The sequence below is a fragment of the Halichoerus grypus genome, chromosome 2 (genome assembly GCF_964656455.1).
Source record: "Halichoerus grypus chromosome 2, mHalGry1.hap1.1, whole genome shotgun sequence".
Lineage (NCBI taxonomy): Eukaryota > Metazoa > Chordata > Mammalia > Carnivora > Phocidae > Halichoerus > Halichoerus grypus.
In genome coordinates, this window is record NC_135713.1 from 81280611 (window position 1) to 81297502 (window position 16892).

At 36.3% G+C, this 16892-nt stretch overlaps 1 long non-coding RNA gene across 12 annotated transcripts in view; it reads left to right on the forward strand.

Annotated features, from left to right (window-relative positions):
• The window catches only part of LOC118536848 (uncharacterized), a 661957-nt gene that overhangs the window by 110328 nt on the left and 534737 nt on the right, over positions 1 to 16892 (forward strand). The window contains exon 8 of one of the 12 annotated variants that reach the window (XR_013445700.1): positions 592 to 2485. The exons of the other annotated variants lie outside the window; for them this stretch is intronic. This is a non-coding gene — a long non-coding RNA (uncharacterized LOC118536848). Of the gene's footprint in view, positions 1 to 591; positions 2486 to 16892 lie in introns of those variants that run through there. 12 annotated transcript variants of the gene reach the window in all.

The window sequence follows — 16892 nt, forward strand, 5'->3', positions numbered from 1 at the left end:
AAATGTGAAAAACTGTCTGTTATTTTTACTTACACATTTACATTTCTGATACTTCCAATCCTTTTTGTAAAATTACATTTCCCTCTGGTATCATTTCTTCAGGATGAAGGGCTTACTTTAGCATTTCTTATAGTGCCAGTTTGCTAGCATTGATTTCAGGCAGTATTTACCTGTCTACAAAGGGTCTTTATTTTGCCCTCATTTTTTGAAGATATTTCTTCTGGGTACAGAATTCATTTTTGGGTTTGTTTTTATTTTCAGTACTTTAAAGTTGTCACTCCATTGTCTTGTGGCTTGCTTAGTTTTTGATGAGAAGTTCTCCATCATTCTTACCTTTATTGTCCTGCACAAAATGTCTTTTCTCTCTCTCTCTCTCTCTCTCTGGCTGCTTTACAGACTCTCTCTTTATTTCTTGTTTCTGACAGCCTGATTATGTTGTGGTTTGTGATGTCACTTGTGGTTTTCTTTAGGTTTATTCTACTCAGGATTTCATGAGTTTTCTTTATCTGTGGATTTATATTTTTCACCAAATTTAGAAAATTTATGGTGATTTTTTTTTTTTTTAAAGATTTTATTTTATTTATTTGACAGAGAGAGAGAAAGACAGCTAGAGAGGGAACACAAGCAGGCGGAGTGGGAGAGGGAGAAGCAGGCTCCTGGCCGAGCAGGGAGCCCGATGCAGGGCTCGATCCCAAGACCCTAGGATCATGACCTGAACCGAAGGCAGACGCCTAACGACTGAGCCACCCAGGCGCCCCGGTGATTATTAAAAAAATATTTTTCTCTTATCTTAATTCCCCCTGGGACTACAGTTACATGTATATTAGTCTGCACGATATTTTCCTACAGGTAACTGAATCTCCATTCATTTTGTGAGGTCTTTTTCTGTTTGTGCTTCATTTGGGATGGTTTGCTGTCTTCGAGTTCACGGGGTTTTTTTTGTTGTTTTGTTTTTGTTTTTCGGTGATCTTTATTTGGTGATTTATCCCACCCAGTATAATTTTCATTTCAGATTTTATCTTTCATTTCTAGAATTTGAGTCTTTTTAAAAATACCCTATATCTTTCTTTGATATGTTCATGTTTTTCACTACCTGCTTGAACTTAAGGAACATACGATAGTTGTTTTAATCTACCTTTCTGCTAATGCCACCATCTCTGTCATTCTGTTGATTTTTTTTTTCTTCTTTATGTTTCTATGGATTACTTTTTATCTGGTTATGGGCCATATTTTCCTACTTCTTTAATCTTATTGATCAGATACCAGACATAATGTATTTTATGATGCTGGGTGCTGGATTTTGTTATATTCTTTTTTTTTTTTTTTTTTTAAGATTTTATTTACTTATTTGACAGAGAGAGACATAGTGAGAGCAGAAACACAAGCAGGGGGAGTAGGAGAGGGAGAAGCAAGCTTCCCGTGGAGCAGGGAGCCCGATGTGGGACTTGATCCCAGGACCCTGGGATCATGACCTGAGCCGAAGGCAGACGCTTAATGACTGAGCCACCCAGGTGCCCTGGATTTTGTTATATTCTTTAAAGAATGTTGGATTTTGTTCTGGCATGCAATTAAATTACTTGGGATCAGTTTATACTTTAGTAGTTTGCTTTTGAACTTTGTTACAGTTTCTAGAGAAGCCTTTAGTCTAGCTGTTAGTCTCACTAACTTAAATTTGCTAAGTTCGTCTCAATGCAGACTCTACTGATACTTCATGTGTTAAGTTGTCTCTCCACTCTGGCCTTTAGGAACTATTCTTAGCTAAGTATGACTATGGGAATTGTTTGATGTGTTGTTTTTTGGTGTTTCTTTCCTTTGCCTTGGGGTGTTTGACTTTATGCCTATGCAGATTAGTATTCCGGCAAAGATTTGGGGAGATCCTCTGCACATCTTCAGAGCTCTCTTTCTGTTTAGCTACCTCCTGCCCCACAGATTCTAGCTGTGTCAGATTACCCAGATGCCTTTCTGTCTATCTCTTAAGCTAATTGCTTAAGGCCCTGTTTGTATTCCCTGTCTTTGCTCTTAAGCCTGGAAAATGCTTCCAGGTAGTAAGGGCAGCTGGAGGGCTCAACTAGTTTGTTTTCCTTCTTTCAGTAATTGTAGTTCTATGCTGTGTGTTACCCACTGTCTGAAAACTTGTTTTATATATTTTATTCAGTTTTCTAATATTTACAATTATAGGGCAATTTCCATAGCTGTTTTCCTTCATGGGTGGAAGTCAAAGTCCTTGTCAAACTGTTTTGTTAATGTTCTTCAAAAGTAACTATGTTATTATCGTTTTTTTGTACTTTTGATAAAATATCTATGAATTTTAATAAAATTTTAATGTATTCCAATTAATTGCTTTAAAGCAGTATATTTTTTAATAGAAACAGTTTTTAGTTATCTTTATAATTGAAGACAAGATGTGGTATGCATTATATAAAACACTAGGTAATTTTAAATTAATTTCTAGGGATCTTTGGAATGCATTATGTGATTTTTGAGACACACTAAAATTACCTTTCAGTTGTGTAAATACATGTCAATAAAGTCTTCCCCTTCAGAAACTTCAGCCATAAGCCCTCAAGTGTGCTTAATCATGTCAAAATTATGTATTGATTAAGTTAATATTTAAATTACTTTGTATTGGCTGAGCATATCCCATGTGCTTGGAAGGGAAAAGGGAAGTATGATTCTGAAATGTTTGTATTCCTCATTGGAGGTGACATCTCATTGTAGGGAGAAGCCAATTTAGAAGTAAATTTGTTGTAGTCATAATCAAGAAATAACTATATATTACACTTTTAATTCACCAAGAATTCTATGCTGTCAGTTTTCTTCAAATATCTAAAAAACTTCTGTGAATTAAATTTAAGATAGTCTTTTTAATATGGTTGCCAGGTTGTCATCATTATGTTAATCAACTCAGATTTCCAATTTGTTCCTATTTTGTTAAAATGGAGTAATTGGTGATTCTGTCTTAACTAGGAGTATTTTTCTTTCTTGTTTGTATTTGTATTTTTTTAATTTTAAGTTTTTATTTTAATTATTTTAAGTTACTATTTTATTTTAATTCCAGGTAGTTAATATATAGTTTTATATTAGTTTCAGGTGTATATAATATCGTGATTCAGTACTTCCAGACATCATCCTGTGCTTATCAGGACAAGTACATCAACTACCTATCCTCCCACCCACCTCCCCTCTAGTAACCATCAGTTTTCTATAATTAAGAGTCTGTTTCTTGATTCCTCGCTCTCATTTTTTTCCCTTTGCTTGTTTTCTTTCTTAAATTCCACATATGAGTGAAATCATATGGCATTTATCTTTCTCTGACTGACCTATTTTGCTTAGCATTATATTCTCTAGCTCCATTCATGTCATTGCAAATGTCAAGATTGCATTCTTCTTTATGGCTGAATAATATTCCATTGTATATATATATACCATATCTTCTTTGTCCATTCATCAATTGATGGACAGTTGGGCTTCTTTCATATTGTAAATTATGCTGCTATAAACACAGGGGTGCATTTATCCATTTGAGTTCGTGTTCTTGTATTCTTCGGGTAAATACCCAGTAGTGCAGTTGCTGGATCATAAGGTAGTTATGTTTTCAGCTTCTTGAGAAACTTTCATACTGTTTTCCACAGTGGCTGCCCCAGATTGCATTCCTACCAACAGTGCATGGGTGTTCCTCTTTCTCCATATCCTTGCCAACACCTGTTGTTTCTTATGTTGTTGATTTTAGCCATTCTGACAGGTGGGAGGTGGTATCTCATTGTGCTTTTGACTTGCATTTACCTGATAAGTGATGATGAGCATCTTTTCATGTGTTGTTGGCCAACTAGGAGTATTTTTTAAATAACTGGACTATCATCTTCCTGAAAATATTTGCTAGATTATTACATTCACTAGTGACAGATACAGGTAGAATATCATAATTGCAGTCACTTCCCTAGTGTTAGAAATCGCAACGATCAGCTTTACAAATTGTTTTACAGAACATTAATGTCCTACAGTATGTTAAGAGGTTTGTTAAAAGAGTTCCATTGTTAAATAAATTTGGGAAACATTGCTTCCTATATTTCTCTCTTAAATATTCATTATGTACATAAAGGTTCTGGAAAATCTTTTAGCAAAGAAACCTGTTTGATTTTGTTTAACTCAACATTTCCAACAGTTATTTGACTAACATTCCTAACCATTTTCTATCCATGAACACCTCTTTACACCTCTTGAGAACACAATTTTGGAAATGCTGCATAGATGATGGTGATATATCCCATTCAGTTACATTGTAGCTATATCTGGAGCTGTGGAGTTATAAAAAATGTTAAAAGTTGGTTGAGAGTTTGGAAATATTTTGCCAGCTGAAGACTTTGTTTGAGCCAAATTAGTAATTTTGAAGTACAGGGTTTCCGAGCAACTTTCTCTCTTCAAAATAAGAGTGGTTTGAAGTGTTATAAAACTAAACCTCATAAGGCATCTTAGAGAAGAACCAGCTCTTACAAAAAATAAACTTTTGATGAGCAAAGTGTAAATGAGAAACACATGAAATAAATTGCTTTTGAAGTATACCTGGAGCATATAAATTTTGAGAAATGGATTAAAATAAACTTTAACCAAATGTGTTTTGGGTTTTGCTAAATTCAGAAATTAAAAAGTTTAGGATGTGTATGTTCCTCCATTCCTAACTTAAAATTCCAGACAAGAGTTATATAAAATGAACATTTATGTTTAGAATGTGCTTCACAGATCTTTTTAAAAAATTTTTAAAAGATTTTATTTATTTGGCTAACAGACACATGAAAAAATGTTCATCATCATTAGCCATCAGGGAAATCCAAATCAAAACCACATTGAGATACCACCTTACACCAGTTAGAATGGCAAAAATGGACAGGGAAAGAAACAACAAATGTTGGAGAGGTTGTGGAGAAAGGGGAACCCTCTTACACTGTTGGTGGGAATGCAAGTTGGTACAGCCACTTTGGAAAACAGTGTGGAGGTGCCTCAAAAATTTAAAAATAGAGCTACCTTATGACCCAGCAATTGCACTACTGGGTATTTATCCCAAAGACACAGATGTAGTGAAAAGAAGGGCCATATGCACCCCAATGTTCATAGCAGCAATGTCCGCAATAGCCAAACTGTGGAAAGAGCTGAGATGCCCTTCAACAGATGAATGGATAAAGAAGATGTGGTCCATATATACAATGGAATATTACTCAGCCATCAGAAAAGATGAATACCCAACTTTTACATCAACATGGATGGGACTGGAGGAGATTATGCTAAGTGAAATAAGTCAAGCAGAGAAAGTCAATTATCATATGGTTTCACTTATTTGTGGAACATAAGGAATAGCATGGAGGACATTAGGAGAAGGAAGGGAAAAATGGGGAGGGGGATTTGGAGGGAGAGATGAACCATGAGAGACTATGGACTCTGAGAAACAAACAGGGTTTTAGAGGGGAGGGGGGAGGAGGGATTGGTTAGCCCGGTGATGGGTATTAAGGAGGGCACGTACTGCATGGAGCACTGGGTGTTATATGAAAACAATGGATCGTGGATCACCACATCAAAAACCAATGATGTATTGTATGGTGACAAACGTAACATAATAAAATTAAAAAAAAAAAAAAGATTTTATTTATTTATTTTAGAGAGAGGCGGGGGAGGGACACAGGGAGAGGGAGAGAGAAACTCAAGCAGACTCCCTGCTGAGCATGGAGCCTGATACAGGCCTGGATCTCATGACCCTGAGATCATGACCTGAACTGAAACCACGAGTCAGACACTCAACTGACTGAGCCACCCAAGTGCTCCAACTTCACAGATCTTGATATGTTGCAAAGCAAGTTTTTTGAGGTTACTAGTCTACTAAGACACTTTTAATGGTTTATCAGAACTATCTGCTGAAATTCCAGGTTGGACCACTAATCTCCCAGAAATACAGACATGATATTTTGTCTTTTATTTATTTTTGTTGATGAACAGAGAAGGGTCTTTAAAAAGTTGTTTCCTTTAGGTGCCTCCCACTCCAGCAATTTGATATTTGGTCTTAGTACACAGCTCCAATAGGTATCTCTTTGTTTATGCAAAACAATAACCAGTAATGCCAGCAGGCCTCTCAAAATAGAATTCCTTAGGTTGTGTTTACTCTGCTGGATTCAAAACAGTAGAGCAGAAAATACTGTAATTCTGTAGAAACACTTGCTCTTGTGTAAGATTTACAATAAAATTGTTATAAAGTGGTGAGATTTATAATAAATTGTCTGTAATTGATTAATTTCAATAATCATAGTACCTTTTTATTATCTCTCAAGTAAAAGTGAAGAAATGTTAGGTTTAATAAACACATTAGGATGTGACCATTAGGAAAAGATAGTTAATGAATGGTTTGGTGTTAGTATTTTATAAGGTTAAAATACATTTCCTACTGAGTTAAGTAACAAAGGAGAAAGGTAAGGTGATCTATGTTGTGGCTATAACTAGGTCTTAACAATTATACCACATATTTGGAGTGTTAGGTGAAAGAAAGAGAATATTTTGTTAAATATAGACTCTGTTCAGATTTAATGAGAGCTTTTGGTGTGGTTTACTTTATGATGCTTACAAGAAATGAGGGTTATCTAGTTTTATAATAACCCATTATTTTCAAGAAGCCCTGGGTAAATTTTACTGTTTTGTCATGAATATGCTTGTTTACATATTGTAGTTTCAGGAAGTACTAATTCTTATATTGAATCCTAGTTTTCTAGTGTGTAGAATTGCTCCCTTAGACATTTTATATAAGTAGTTTTTTAAATCCTAAGTTTTGTATCCATTTATGTAGCAGCAATAAAAAAGTTTTTACAGAATATATTTGTGTATATGAGAATCATTCCTATATTTTCTACTTGATAGAAGTGTTTGTTCTCAGCTGCCTGCCTGCTGTGATGGTTAATTTTATGTGTCAATTTGAGTGGGTCACAAGGTGCCCAGATATTTTGTCAGACATTATTCTGGGTGTGTCTCTGAAGGTTATTTTGGATGAGATTAACATTAACATTTGAATTGTTAGGCTGGGTAAAGAAGATTGCTGTTTTTTGTTTTTTTGTTTTTAAAGAATAACAAAATTGATGAACTGTTAGCCAGACTCATCAAAAAAGAGAGGACTCAAGTAAATAAAATCAGAAGTGAAGGAGGACAAATAACAACTGACGCCACAAAAAATAAAAAGGATTATAAGAGAATGTTAAGAATAATTATATGCCAACAAATTGGACAACCTAGAAGAAAAGGATGAATTCCTAGTAATACTACCTTCCAAAACTGAATCAGGAAAAAATAGAAAATTTGAACACACCGGTTATTAGCAATGGAATTGAATCAGTAATCAAAAAACTCTCAGCAAATAAAAGTCCAGGATCAGATGGCTACATGGGTGAATTCATTCAAACATTTTTTTTTTTTAAAGATTTTATTTATTTGACAGGGCTAGACAGTGAGAGAGGGAACACAAGCAGGGGGAGCGGGAGAGGGAGAAGCAGGCTTCCCACTGAGCAGGGAACCCGATGTGGGGTTTGATCCCAGAACCCTGGGATCATGACCTGAACCGAAGGCAGATAACGACTGAGCCACCCAGGCGCCCCCTCATTCAAACATTTAAAGGAGAGTTAATGCCTGTCCTTCTCAAACTATTACCAACAGTGAAAGAGGAAGGAAAGCTTCCAAATTTCTTCTGTGAGGCCAGCGTTACCGTGATACCAAAACCAGATAAAGACACTGCAAAACAAAACAAAACTCAGGCTAGTATCTCTGATGAACATGGATGCAAAAATCAAAATATGAGCAAACAAAATGCAACAATGCATTAAAAAATCATTCACTGCAATCAAGTGGGATTTATTCCAGAAATAAAGGCATAATTCAGTATTCACAAATCAATCAATGTGATACATTACATCAATAAGAGAAAGGATAGAAACCTTATGATCATATCAATAGGAGCAGAAAAAGCACTTGACAGAGTACAACATCCTTCATGATAAAAGCTCTCAACAAAGTAGGTTTGGAGGGAACATATGTCAACATAATAAAGGCCATATATGAAAAACTCACAACTAACATCATACTCAGTGGTGAAAAAAGAGCTTTCCTCTAAGGTCAGGAACAGGACAAGGATGTCTACTTGCACCACTTTTATTCAACACAGTCAACTGGAAGTCCTAGCCACAGCAATCAGAAAAGGAAAAAGTAATAAAAGTCATGTAGATTGGTAAGGAAGAAGTAAAACTGTCACTATTTGCAGATGACATGATACTATTATAGAAAACCCTAAGGACTCCACCAAAAAACTCCTAGAAATGATAAATGAACTCAGTAAAGTAGTAGAATACAAATTAGTACATATAAATCTTTTCCATTTCTATACACTAATAATGAATTAGCAGAAAGAGAAATTAAGAAAACAATCCCAGTTACAATTGCACCAAAAATAATAAAAATAGGAATAAATTTAACCGAGGAGGTGAAACATCTCAACTCTGAAAACTATAAAATATTGATGAAAGAAATTGAAGATGACACAAACAAATGGAAAGATATTCCATTCTCAGGGATTGGAAGAACCAATATTGTGGAAATGTCCATGCTACCCAAAGCAATCTACAGAGTTAATGCAATCTCTATCAAAATACCAACATTTTTCACAGAACTAGGCCAAATAATCCTAAAATTTGTATGGAACCACAAAAGACCCTGAATAGCCAAAGCAATCTTGAGAAAGAGGAACAAAGTTGGAGGGACCACAATTCCAGATTTCAAGATATACTAGACAGCTGTAGTAATCAAAACAGTATGGTGGGGCACTGGGGTGGTTCAGTCAGTTAAGCATCTGCCTTTGGCTCAGGTCATGATCTCGGGGTCCTGGGATCAAGTATCTTGTCAGGCTCCCCACTCAGTGGGGAGTCTGCTTCTCCCTCTCCTTCTGCCCCTGCCCCCTGCTTGTACACATGCACGCACTCTCTCAAATAAATAAAATCTTAAAAAAAACCCAGTATGGTACCGGCACAAAAATAGACACCCACCTAGATCAATGGAACAGAACAGTCCAGAGACAAACCCATGATTATATAATCAATCTATGACAAAGGAGGCAAGAATATGCAATGGGAAAAAGACAGTCTCTTCAACAAATGGTATTGAGAAAACTGGACAGCTACACACAAAAGAATGAAACTGGACCACTTTCTTACACCATACACAAAAAATAAACTCAAAATGAATTAAAGACCTAAGTATAAGACCTGAAACTGTAAAATCCTAGAAGAGAGCCAGGCAGTAATTTCTCTGACATCGGCTGCAGCAACACTTTTCTAGTTATGTCTCCTGATGCAAGAGGAAAAAACAAAAATAAACTGTTGGGACCACATCGAAATAATAAGCTTTGGCAGAACAAAGGAAACAACCAAACTAAAAGAGAACCTACTGAATGGGGGAAGATATTTGTAAATGTCATATCAAATAAAGGGTTAGTATCTAAAATATTTAAAGAACTTATATAACGTAACACCCCAAAAACCAAATAATCCAATTAAAAATGGGCAGGAGGTGCCTTGGGGCTCAGTCAGTTAAGCAGCTGACTCTTGATTTTGGCTCAGGTCATGATCTCAGGGTCATGGGATTGAGCCTTGAGTCGGGCTTCACGCTCTCAGTGGGGAGTCTGCTTGAGATTCTCTCTTCCTCTCCCTTTGCTCCTCTCCCCATTTGTCCTGTCTCTCTCAAATAAATAGATCATAAAAAAAAAAAGGGCAGAACATATGAACAGATGTTTCTCCAAAGAAGACATACAGATGGCCAACAGATGTGTGAAAAGATGCTCAACATCACTAATCATCAGGGAAATGCAAGTCAAAACCAGGTGGCTCAGTCGGTTAAGCATCTGTCTTTGGCTCAGGTCATGATCCCAGGGTCCTAGGATCTAGCCTTGCATCAGGCTCCCTGCTTAGCGGGGGGCCTGCTTCTCCCTGTCCTTCTGTTGCTCCCCCTGCTTGTGCTCTCTCTCTCTTTCTGTCAAAAAAAAAAAAAAAAAAAAAAAAAAAGGCTAAAATCAGAAACACAAGAAAGAACAAGTGTTGGTGAAGTTGTGGAGAAAAAGGAACCCTCATGCACTGTTGGTGGGAATGCAAGCTGGTACAAATATTGTGGAAAACAGTATGGAGGTTCTTCAAAAAATTAAAAATAAGATTACCATATGATCCAGTAATCCCACTACCAGGTATTTACCCAAAGAATATTAAAACACTAATTTGAAAAGATACATGCACCCTATGTTTATTGCAGCAGTGTTTACAATAACCAATATAGAGCAGCAACTCTGTATTCGTCGACAGATAAATGTATAAAGAAGATATGATATGTGTATATATGATGGAATATTAGCCATAAAGTTAAATCTTGCCATTTGTAGCAACATGAATGGATCTAGAGGGTATAATGCTAAATAAGTCAGAGAAAGACAAACACCATATGATTTCACTCATGTGGAATTTAAGAAACAAAAAGGAATAAACAAAGAAAAAAAAGACAAAACAGACTCCAAAATACATAGAACACATGTGTTTGTCAGAGGGGAGGTGGGTGGAGGTATGGGTGAAGTAGAAAAAGAGGATTAAGAGCACACTTATCTTGATGAGCATTGAATAATGTATAGAATTGTTGAATCACTATATTGTACACCTGAAATTAGTGTAATACTGTATGGTAATTATACTTGAATAAGAAAAAATGATTGCTCTCCCTAATTTAGGTGGGCCTCATGTAATCAGTTGAAGATATGAATAGAACAAAAAAAGTGTGTAAGAAGGAGCTCCTTCTGCCTGAATGCTTAAGCTGGCACATAGATCTTTTCCTTTTGAGACTGGATCTGAGAAATAGGCTCTGTCTTTTTGGGTCTCAAACCTGCTGGTTTTCAGACTAGAACTTATACCATTGGCCTTTCTGGTTCTTAGGACTTTGGACTTGGACTGGAACTACACTGTTGACTGTCCTGAGTCTACAGCTTGCTGACTGCAGATCTTGGCACCTTTCAGCCTCTATAATCACATGAGCCAAGTCATTATTTTAAATCTTTTTTCTCTCTCATTTAGTGGTTCTATTTTTCTGGAGAACCCAGACTAATATATCTGCCTTCTTGTCTATTTGAGTAAGCCTAGAATTGAGCTATGCAAATAGTATACTTAAGCTATCAGGTTGTTATAAAGAGTTGAATTTTGTGAGAGCTGGGGGAAGGGATAGAAGGAGAGGGAGAGAGAGAATCTTAAGCAGGCTCCACCCCCAGCATGGAGCCAGACATGGGGCTTGATCTCATGACCCTGAGATCATGACCTGAGCCAAAATCAGGAGTTGGACGTTTAACCAACTGAATCACCCAGGCGCATATTATTTTGCTTAGCCGTCTCTATTATTATTTTTAGCCATGGCACATCACTATTGAGGATAGATGAAGAGGAAGTGCCATGAGATTAGTCATTTTCTTTGTGAAACTGAATATACTGCATTTAGTAACAGTTTTAAGTATACTGAAAACCCTTAAAATGCTCTTAAATTTTTTTTTACCCTATGAAAACAATTTTGGTCTATCTTGTCGGGTGATTTTGGACTCTATGAACAGAAAGCCAAGGAGGCTCATTTGGTTTATTAGTATCAAGGAGATGATGTTTTATTTTAGAAGTTGTAGTGAAATCTCTGTTATAGGTAGGGGTCAGCAAACTTTTTCTGTAAAGGGCCAGATAGTAAATATTTTAGGTTTTGTGGGATATATGGTCTCTGCTGTAACTCTGTCATTAATCTTTCTTGTACTTAACTCTTGTCATTATAGTGCAGAAGTAGTCATAGGCAATATATAAGCATAGGATTGTGGCTGTGTTCCAATAAAACTTTATTTATAAAAACAGGTGGTGAGCAGATTTGTCCTGCAGGCTCTAGTTTGCTAACCCCTGTTATGAAGAACCTTACAAAAACTATCACTACTATTTATTGAGCACTAACAGCATAGTGGGCAATGTTAAAGCACACTGCATTGTTATTTATTTAATCCTCACAACAGAGGAAGCTGAGGCTCAGAAGGTTTTAAATTATTACTCCAAGGTCACGTAGCAAGTTGCATTGTCATTACTGGAACCCAGATTTATCTCCAAATGTGATGCTATTCTTTATATAAAAGAAAATGCTTTGTGAGTTTAACAATTTTGCTTTCTATATTCTAAAAGAACCAGGTTGGTTAAAATATAAAGTTCAGCAGCAGTGATCTTATTGGAAATCATTTTATAACTGATGGTTCAGATATTGGCTAAGAAAATGCTGAAAATTTAAATTGTTATAACCAATTTCCATGACACCAGTTTCTCTCTCAGGTATTCATACTGCTGGGATCATAGGCATTCTTGAAATCTGCCATGGTGTACCAGTTGCCTTAAAGGTCTCTCCTTTTTTACTTTGTTGGAGGGTTACATTGGCTGTTCTGGGTAAGGACTTGAAAGAAAGCTTAGCAGCATTCTAAGTTTCTTTTCTTAAAATTCAGACCAGAGGCCAGAAATATCTCCTTTCTTTGGAGAGGATAATGGCAAAGATGAGGATATTTGATCCTAAAAAGTTAATGAAGAAATTGTCCAGTTGAGCTGTCATCTTACCTTCATTGTCTTAGTGCTCCATGGCCTGGAAGCAAACTTGATTTATGTAAGATTATACTAAACTCTGCCTTACACGAACAGATCTTTGGGAAAAAAATGCACTTTCTCTTTTCTCATCAAAACTTCTGATAGCCCTGAAAATGTAAACCTAAGAGTGGGAGGGCAGTTGAAATTATGTAAAACATCAGTGATACAGCATGTCAGTGTGTATGAGTATGTGGTAGCAGATAAGAAAAGCTCTACAATCTAAATTCCTCTCCTTTTTTTTTTTTTTAAAGACTACAGTTCTCTTTCTGATTTTTAAAAGCCTGATCTGATTATTTATTAATTTATGCTAAACAAATTATTTAGTACTTACCATGTGCCAGACATGAGGCCACCATTGAGGATACAATGAGTCTTACACAACATCCTCAAGGAGATTGCCATCTAGTTGGAGAGATAAATAAATATATAGATAATTTAAATACTGTGTATTAAATGCTAAAACATGAGTGAGCAAACGGGAGACATCTAACCCTACTTTGGGAGTTTGAGAAGGCTTCCTGGGAGAGAGAAAATCTAAGCTAAGTCATGAAGAAAAGGAGTTAAACCAGACAAAAAGCCAGGATGAAGCTCATCTGAATTTTCTCCAGCCCAATCATCTTAATTTACCTGAATTAAGTGTGAACATGAGGCATTTAAAAGAAGAGGCCTCTTTATTGAGTGTCATGAAATCAAAAAGAAAAGATAGATGTAAGACCAGTCACCCATCCCAAGCTTAGTCACAGGAAGGCAATATTTGCTTATAGCCTGAACATCCTCTTCATCAGAATAAATGTTCCTGGCAACCAATAAATAATAAAATAATTATGAGATATAACAAAAGTGAGGAAATTTTTATGTAAGCCAGAAAGATCAAAGTTTCAAAACTTCCGTAGTATATTAGAAATTATAAGGGGTAGCTATGGCATAGAGAGCAGATAAAGAATGAAAATAAACTTCATTAAAAGTTTAATAATGGATATATCAAAATTAAGAATAATAATAATGCTTATCCCAATGATAGTATGTACAGAACCTGTGGCTTTTGGGCAATTTGGAAAATAACAAAATGAAAAACGACTTCTTATGGACAAAGGTGATAGAGGAGTGAAAGCACAATTGTTATAAAAATGATCCTTTTTTAGAGATTAGGAAAAATTAAAATTAAAAAAAGATGCTAAATGTAAAATGGTCTGTAATTTTAATCTTTGTGGGCACGGTATGAAAGTAGGTACAACTAAATCAAGGAGGAAAGCATGTTGACAACAGGAACTATGTAGGCATGTATAAACAGGGTGCTTCCTAAAGTCTGTCACAGAAAAGGAGTGAAACATCAGTGGTGGTTGGAATAAAGGAGGAGAAGAGATAATTTAATGACCACTTAGAATAGTTATTACTCTCTAAGATATGATAAGGAGAGCAGTCAAATCTAGTGCTCCAGAACATGAGGTGGTTGGCTAAGAGTCAGGAAGAAGTGTTAATCTAATTGGTGTAGACTTGGATAGCTGCGCAGGTACCCTCTGTTCCAGATATTATCTATTGCTGTCTGCAGAATTCAGACATGGAGGGGCCAATGGTCTGCTGGCCTTTAGAACATTCTGTATTTTAACAATCATTGTAATCCTTAGAAAATATGCAACAAATATAGAAATGTTGGTATTTCAGTAGAATTAATGACCGCATCTGTCTTTTGATTGGTGTTTTCATTTAAATCATCATGCCTAGTATTGATTTCCCAGTCACATATTTTATTAAAAGGATTGACTGTCAAGGAATGGGCAGAAGACATGAACAGACATTTCTCCAAAGAAGACATACAAATGGCTAACGGACACATGAAAAAAATGTTCAATATCCCTTGGCATCAGGGAAATACAAATCAAAACCACAATGAGATACCACCTCACACCAGTCAAAATGGCTAAAATGAACAACTCAGGAAACAACAGATGTTGGTAAGGATGCAGAGAAAGGGGAACCGTCTCGCACTGTTGGTGAGAATGCGAACTGGTGCAGGCACTCCAGAAAACAGTATGGAGGTTCCTCAAAAAGCTGAAAATAGAACTACTGTACAATTCAGCAATTGCACTACTAGGTATTTACCCAAAGGATACAAAAATAGTGATTCAAAGGGGCACATGCACCCCAATGTCTATAGCAGCAATGTCCACAATAGCCAAAATGTGTAAAAAGGCCAGATATCCATCGACAGATGAATGGATAAAAAAGATGTGGTCTATATATACAATGGAATATTACCCAGTCATCAAAAAGAATGAAATCCTGCCATTTGCAACGACATGGTTAGAACTAGAGGGTATTATGCTAAGTGAAATCAGTCAGAGAAAGACAAATACCATATGATTCCACTCATTTGTGGAATTTAAGAAACAACAGGTGAACATAGGGGAAGGAAAGGAAAAATAAGATAAAAACAGAGAGGGAAGCAAACCATAAGAGATTCTTTTTTTTTTTTTTTAAGATTTTATTTATTTATTTGACAGAGAGAGAAAGTGCACAAGCAGGGGGAGTGGCAGGAAAGGGCTCCCTGCTCCACGGGCGGCCTGCTTCTCCCTCTCCCACTCCCCCTGCTTGTGTTCCCTCTCTCGCTGTGTCTCTCTCTGTCAAATAAATAAAATCTTTAAAAAAAAAAAAAGAGAGACTCGGACAAGCAGCTGGAGAGATGCTTGGCTCGGAGATAGTGCTGTTTGGTTTTTTGTTTTGTTTTGTTTTGTTTAAGATTTTATTTATTTATTTGACAGAGAGAGCGAGAGCACGCATGAGCCAGGGGGGAGAGAGAGGGAGAAGCAGATTCCCCGCTGAGCAGGGAGCCCGATGTGGGGCTCGATCCCAGAACCCTGGGATCATGACCCGAGCTGAAGGCAGCCGCTTAACTGCCTGGGCCACCCAGGCACCCCAAGAGACTCTTAACTATAGGAAATAAACTGAGGGTTGCTGGAGGGGAGGTGGGTAGGGGTTGGGGTAATTGGGTGATGGGCATTAAGGAGGGCACTTGAAGTAATGAGCACTGGGTGTTATATGCAACTGATGAATCACTAAATTCTACCCTGAAACTAATAATACACTATTAACTAAGTTGAATTTAAATGAAAAATTAAAAAAACAAAAGGATTGACTGTATCTGACATTTTCGATTCTCATAGTGGACTAGATTTTAAACACTGGACACACAATTCTGCCCAATGAAAAAGCACAGGTATTCTGACAAGTAATAATAACAAATAAGATGTATTTTTATTTTGTAAAATAGTATGCATACATATAGTACATGCAAGGACCCAGAATATAAGGCTGATTTAAGAGCAATCAAATTTTAGTAGAATTTACTTGATTGTTATATCTTCCTTTTCGGCTGGAATATGGTATCTTAAAGATCAGACAAATTACTCATTCTGGGAACAAAGACTTTTGAAAGCTGTCAGCTAACTGACAGTTATGATGAGCATTTATTTCAGGCTTATAAAACATATTAATCAAACTTGTTCACAGCATGGTGGTCCAAAGAGGTTTATTTTATTTTTGAGAGATACTTTGAATAACTGAAGAGCACTGGTAACATGAATGCAAAGCTACAGTTTTGTTTTTTTTTTTTATTTCGAAATGAATAAATACTTTTCTCAAGCTTAAAGAGTGAAGCATACTGCAGGAATCTGTTTATTACAAGACTATTTGCAAAAGACCAATGCACCATTCATTGAACCTTGAAAAACACTCGAAAATATGGGTTGCATTTGCAAACTTCAGTGTATGACATGGAAAGCTGGCAAGCTGCCTGGCTTCTACTTAAAGGATTGTCATTCTGGGAAAAATAAATTTCTCTAACTAGACAAAAGTCAATGTTTTCATGTTTTACTGCAATCAAACTGATAGAGCTGACAATTTAATGTCTCAACACTTAAAATATCTGTGGATAATCAGTTACCTCAATCAATCATAAACACAAATCCTTCTATTTTCGAAGCTTGTGTGTCTGTGCCTGAGATGTAAACCAGTTGGGTGAGCCCCTTCCCCCACAACACCTCATCATCTATCCCCCACCATTTTCCCAATATTCCTGATTTGTCTTTAGCTATGCAGATATTTATACACAGGATGCATCTGGAAATAACTTTTAACAACTCAAGTGTGATCAAATTTAGAAACTTTTCTTTCACTGGCCTGTTTTATTTAATTTTTATGTGTAGTTTA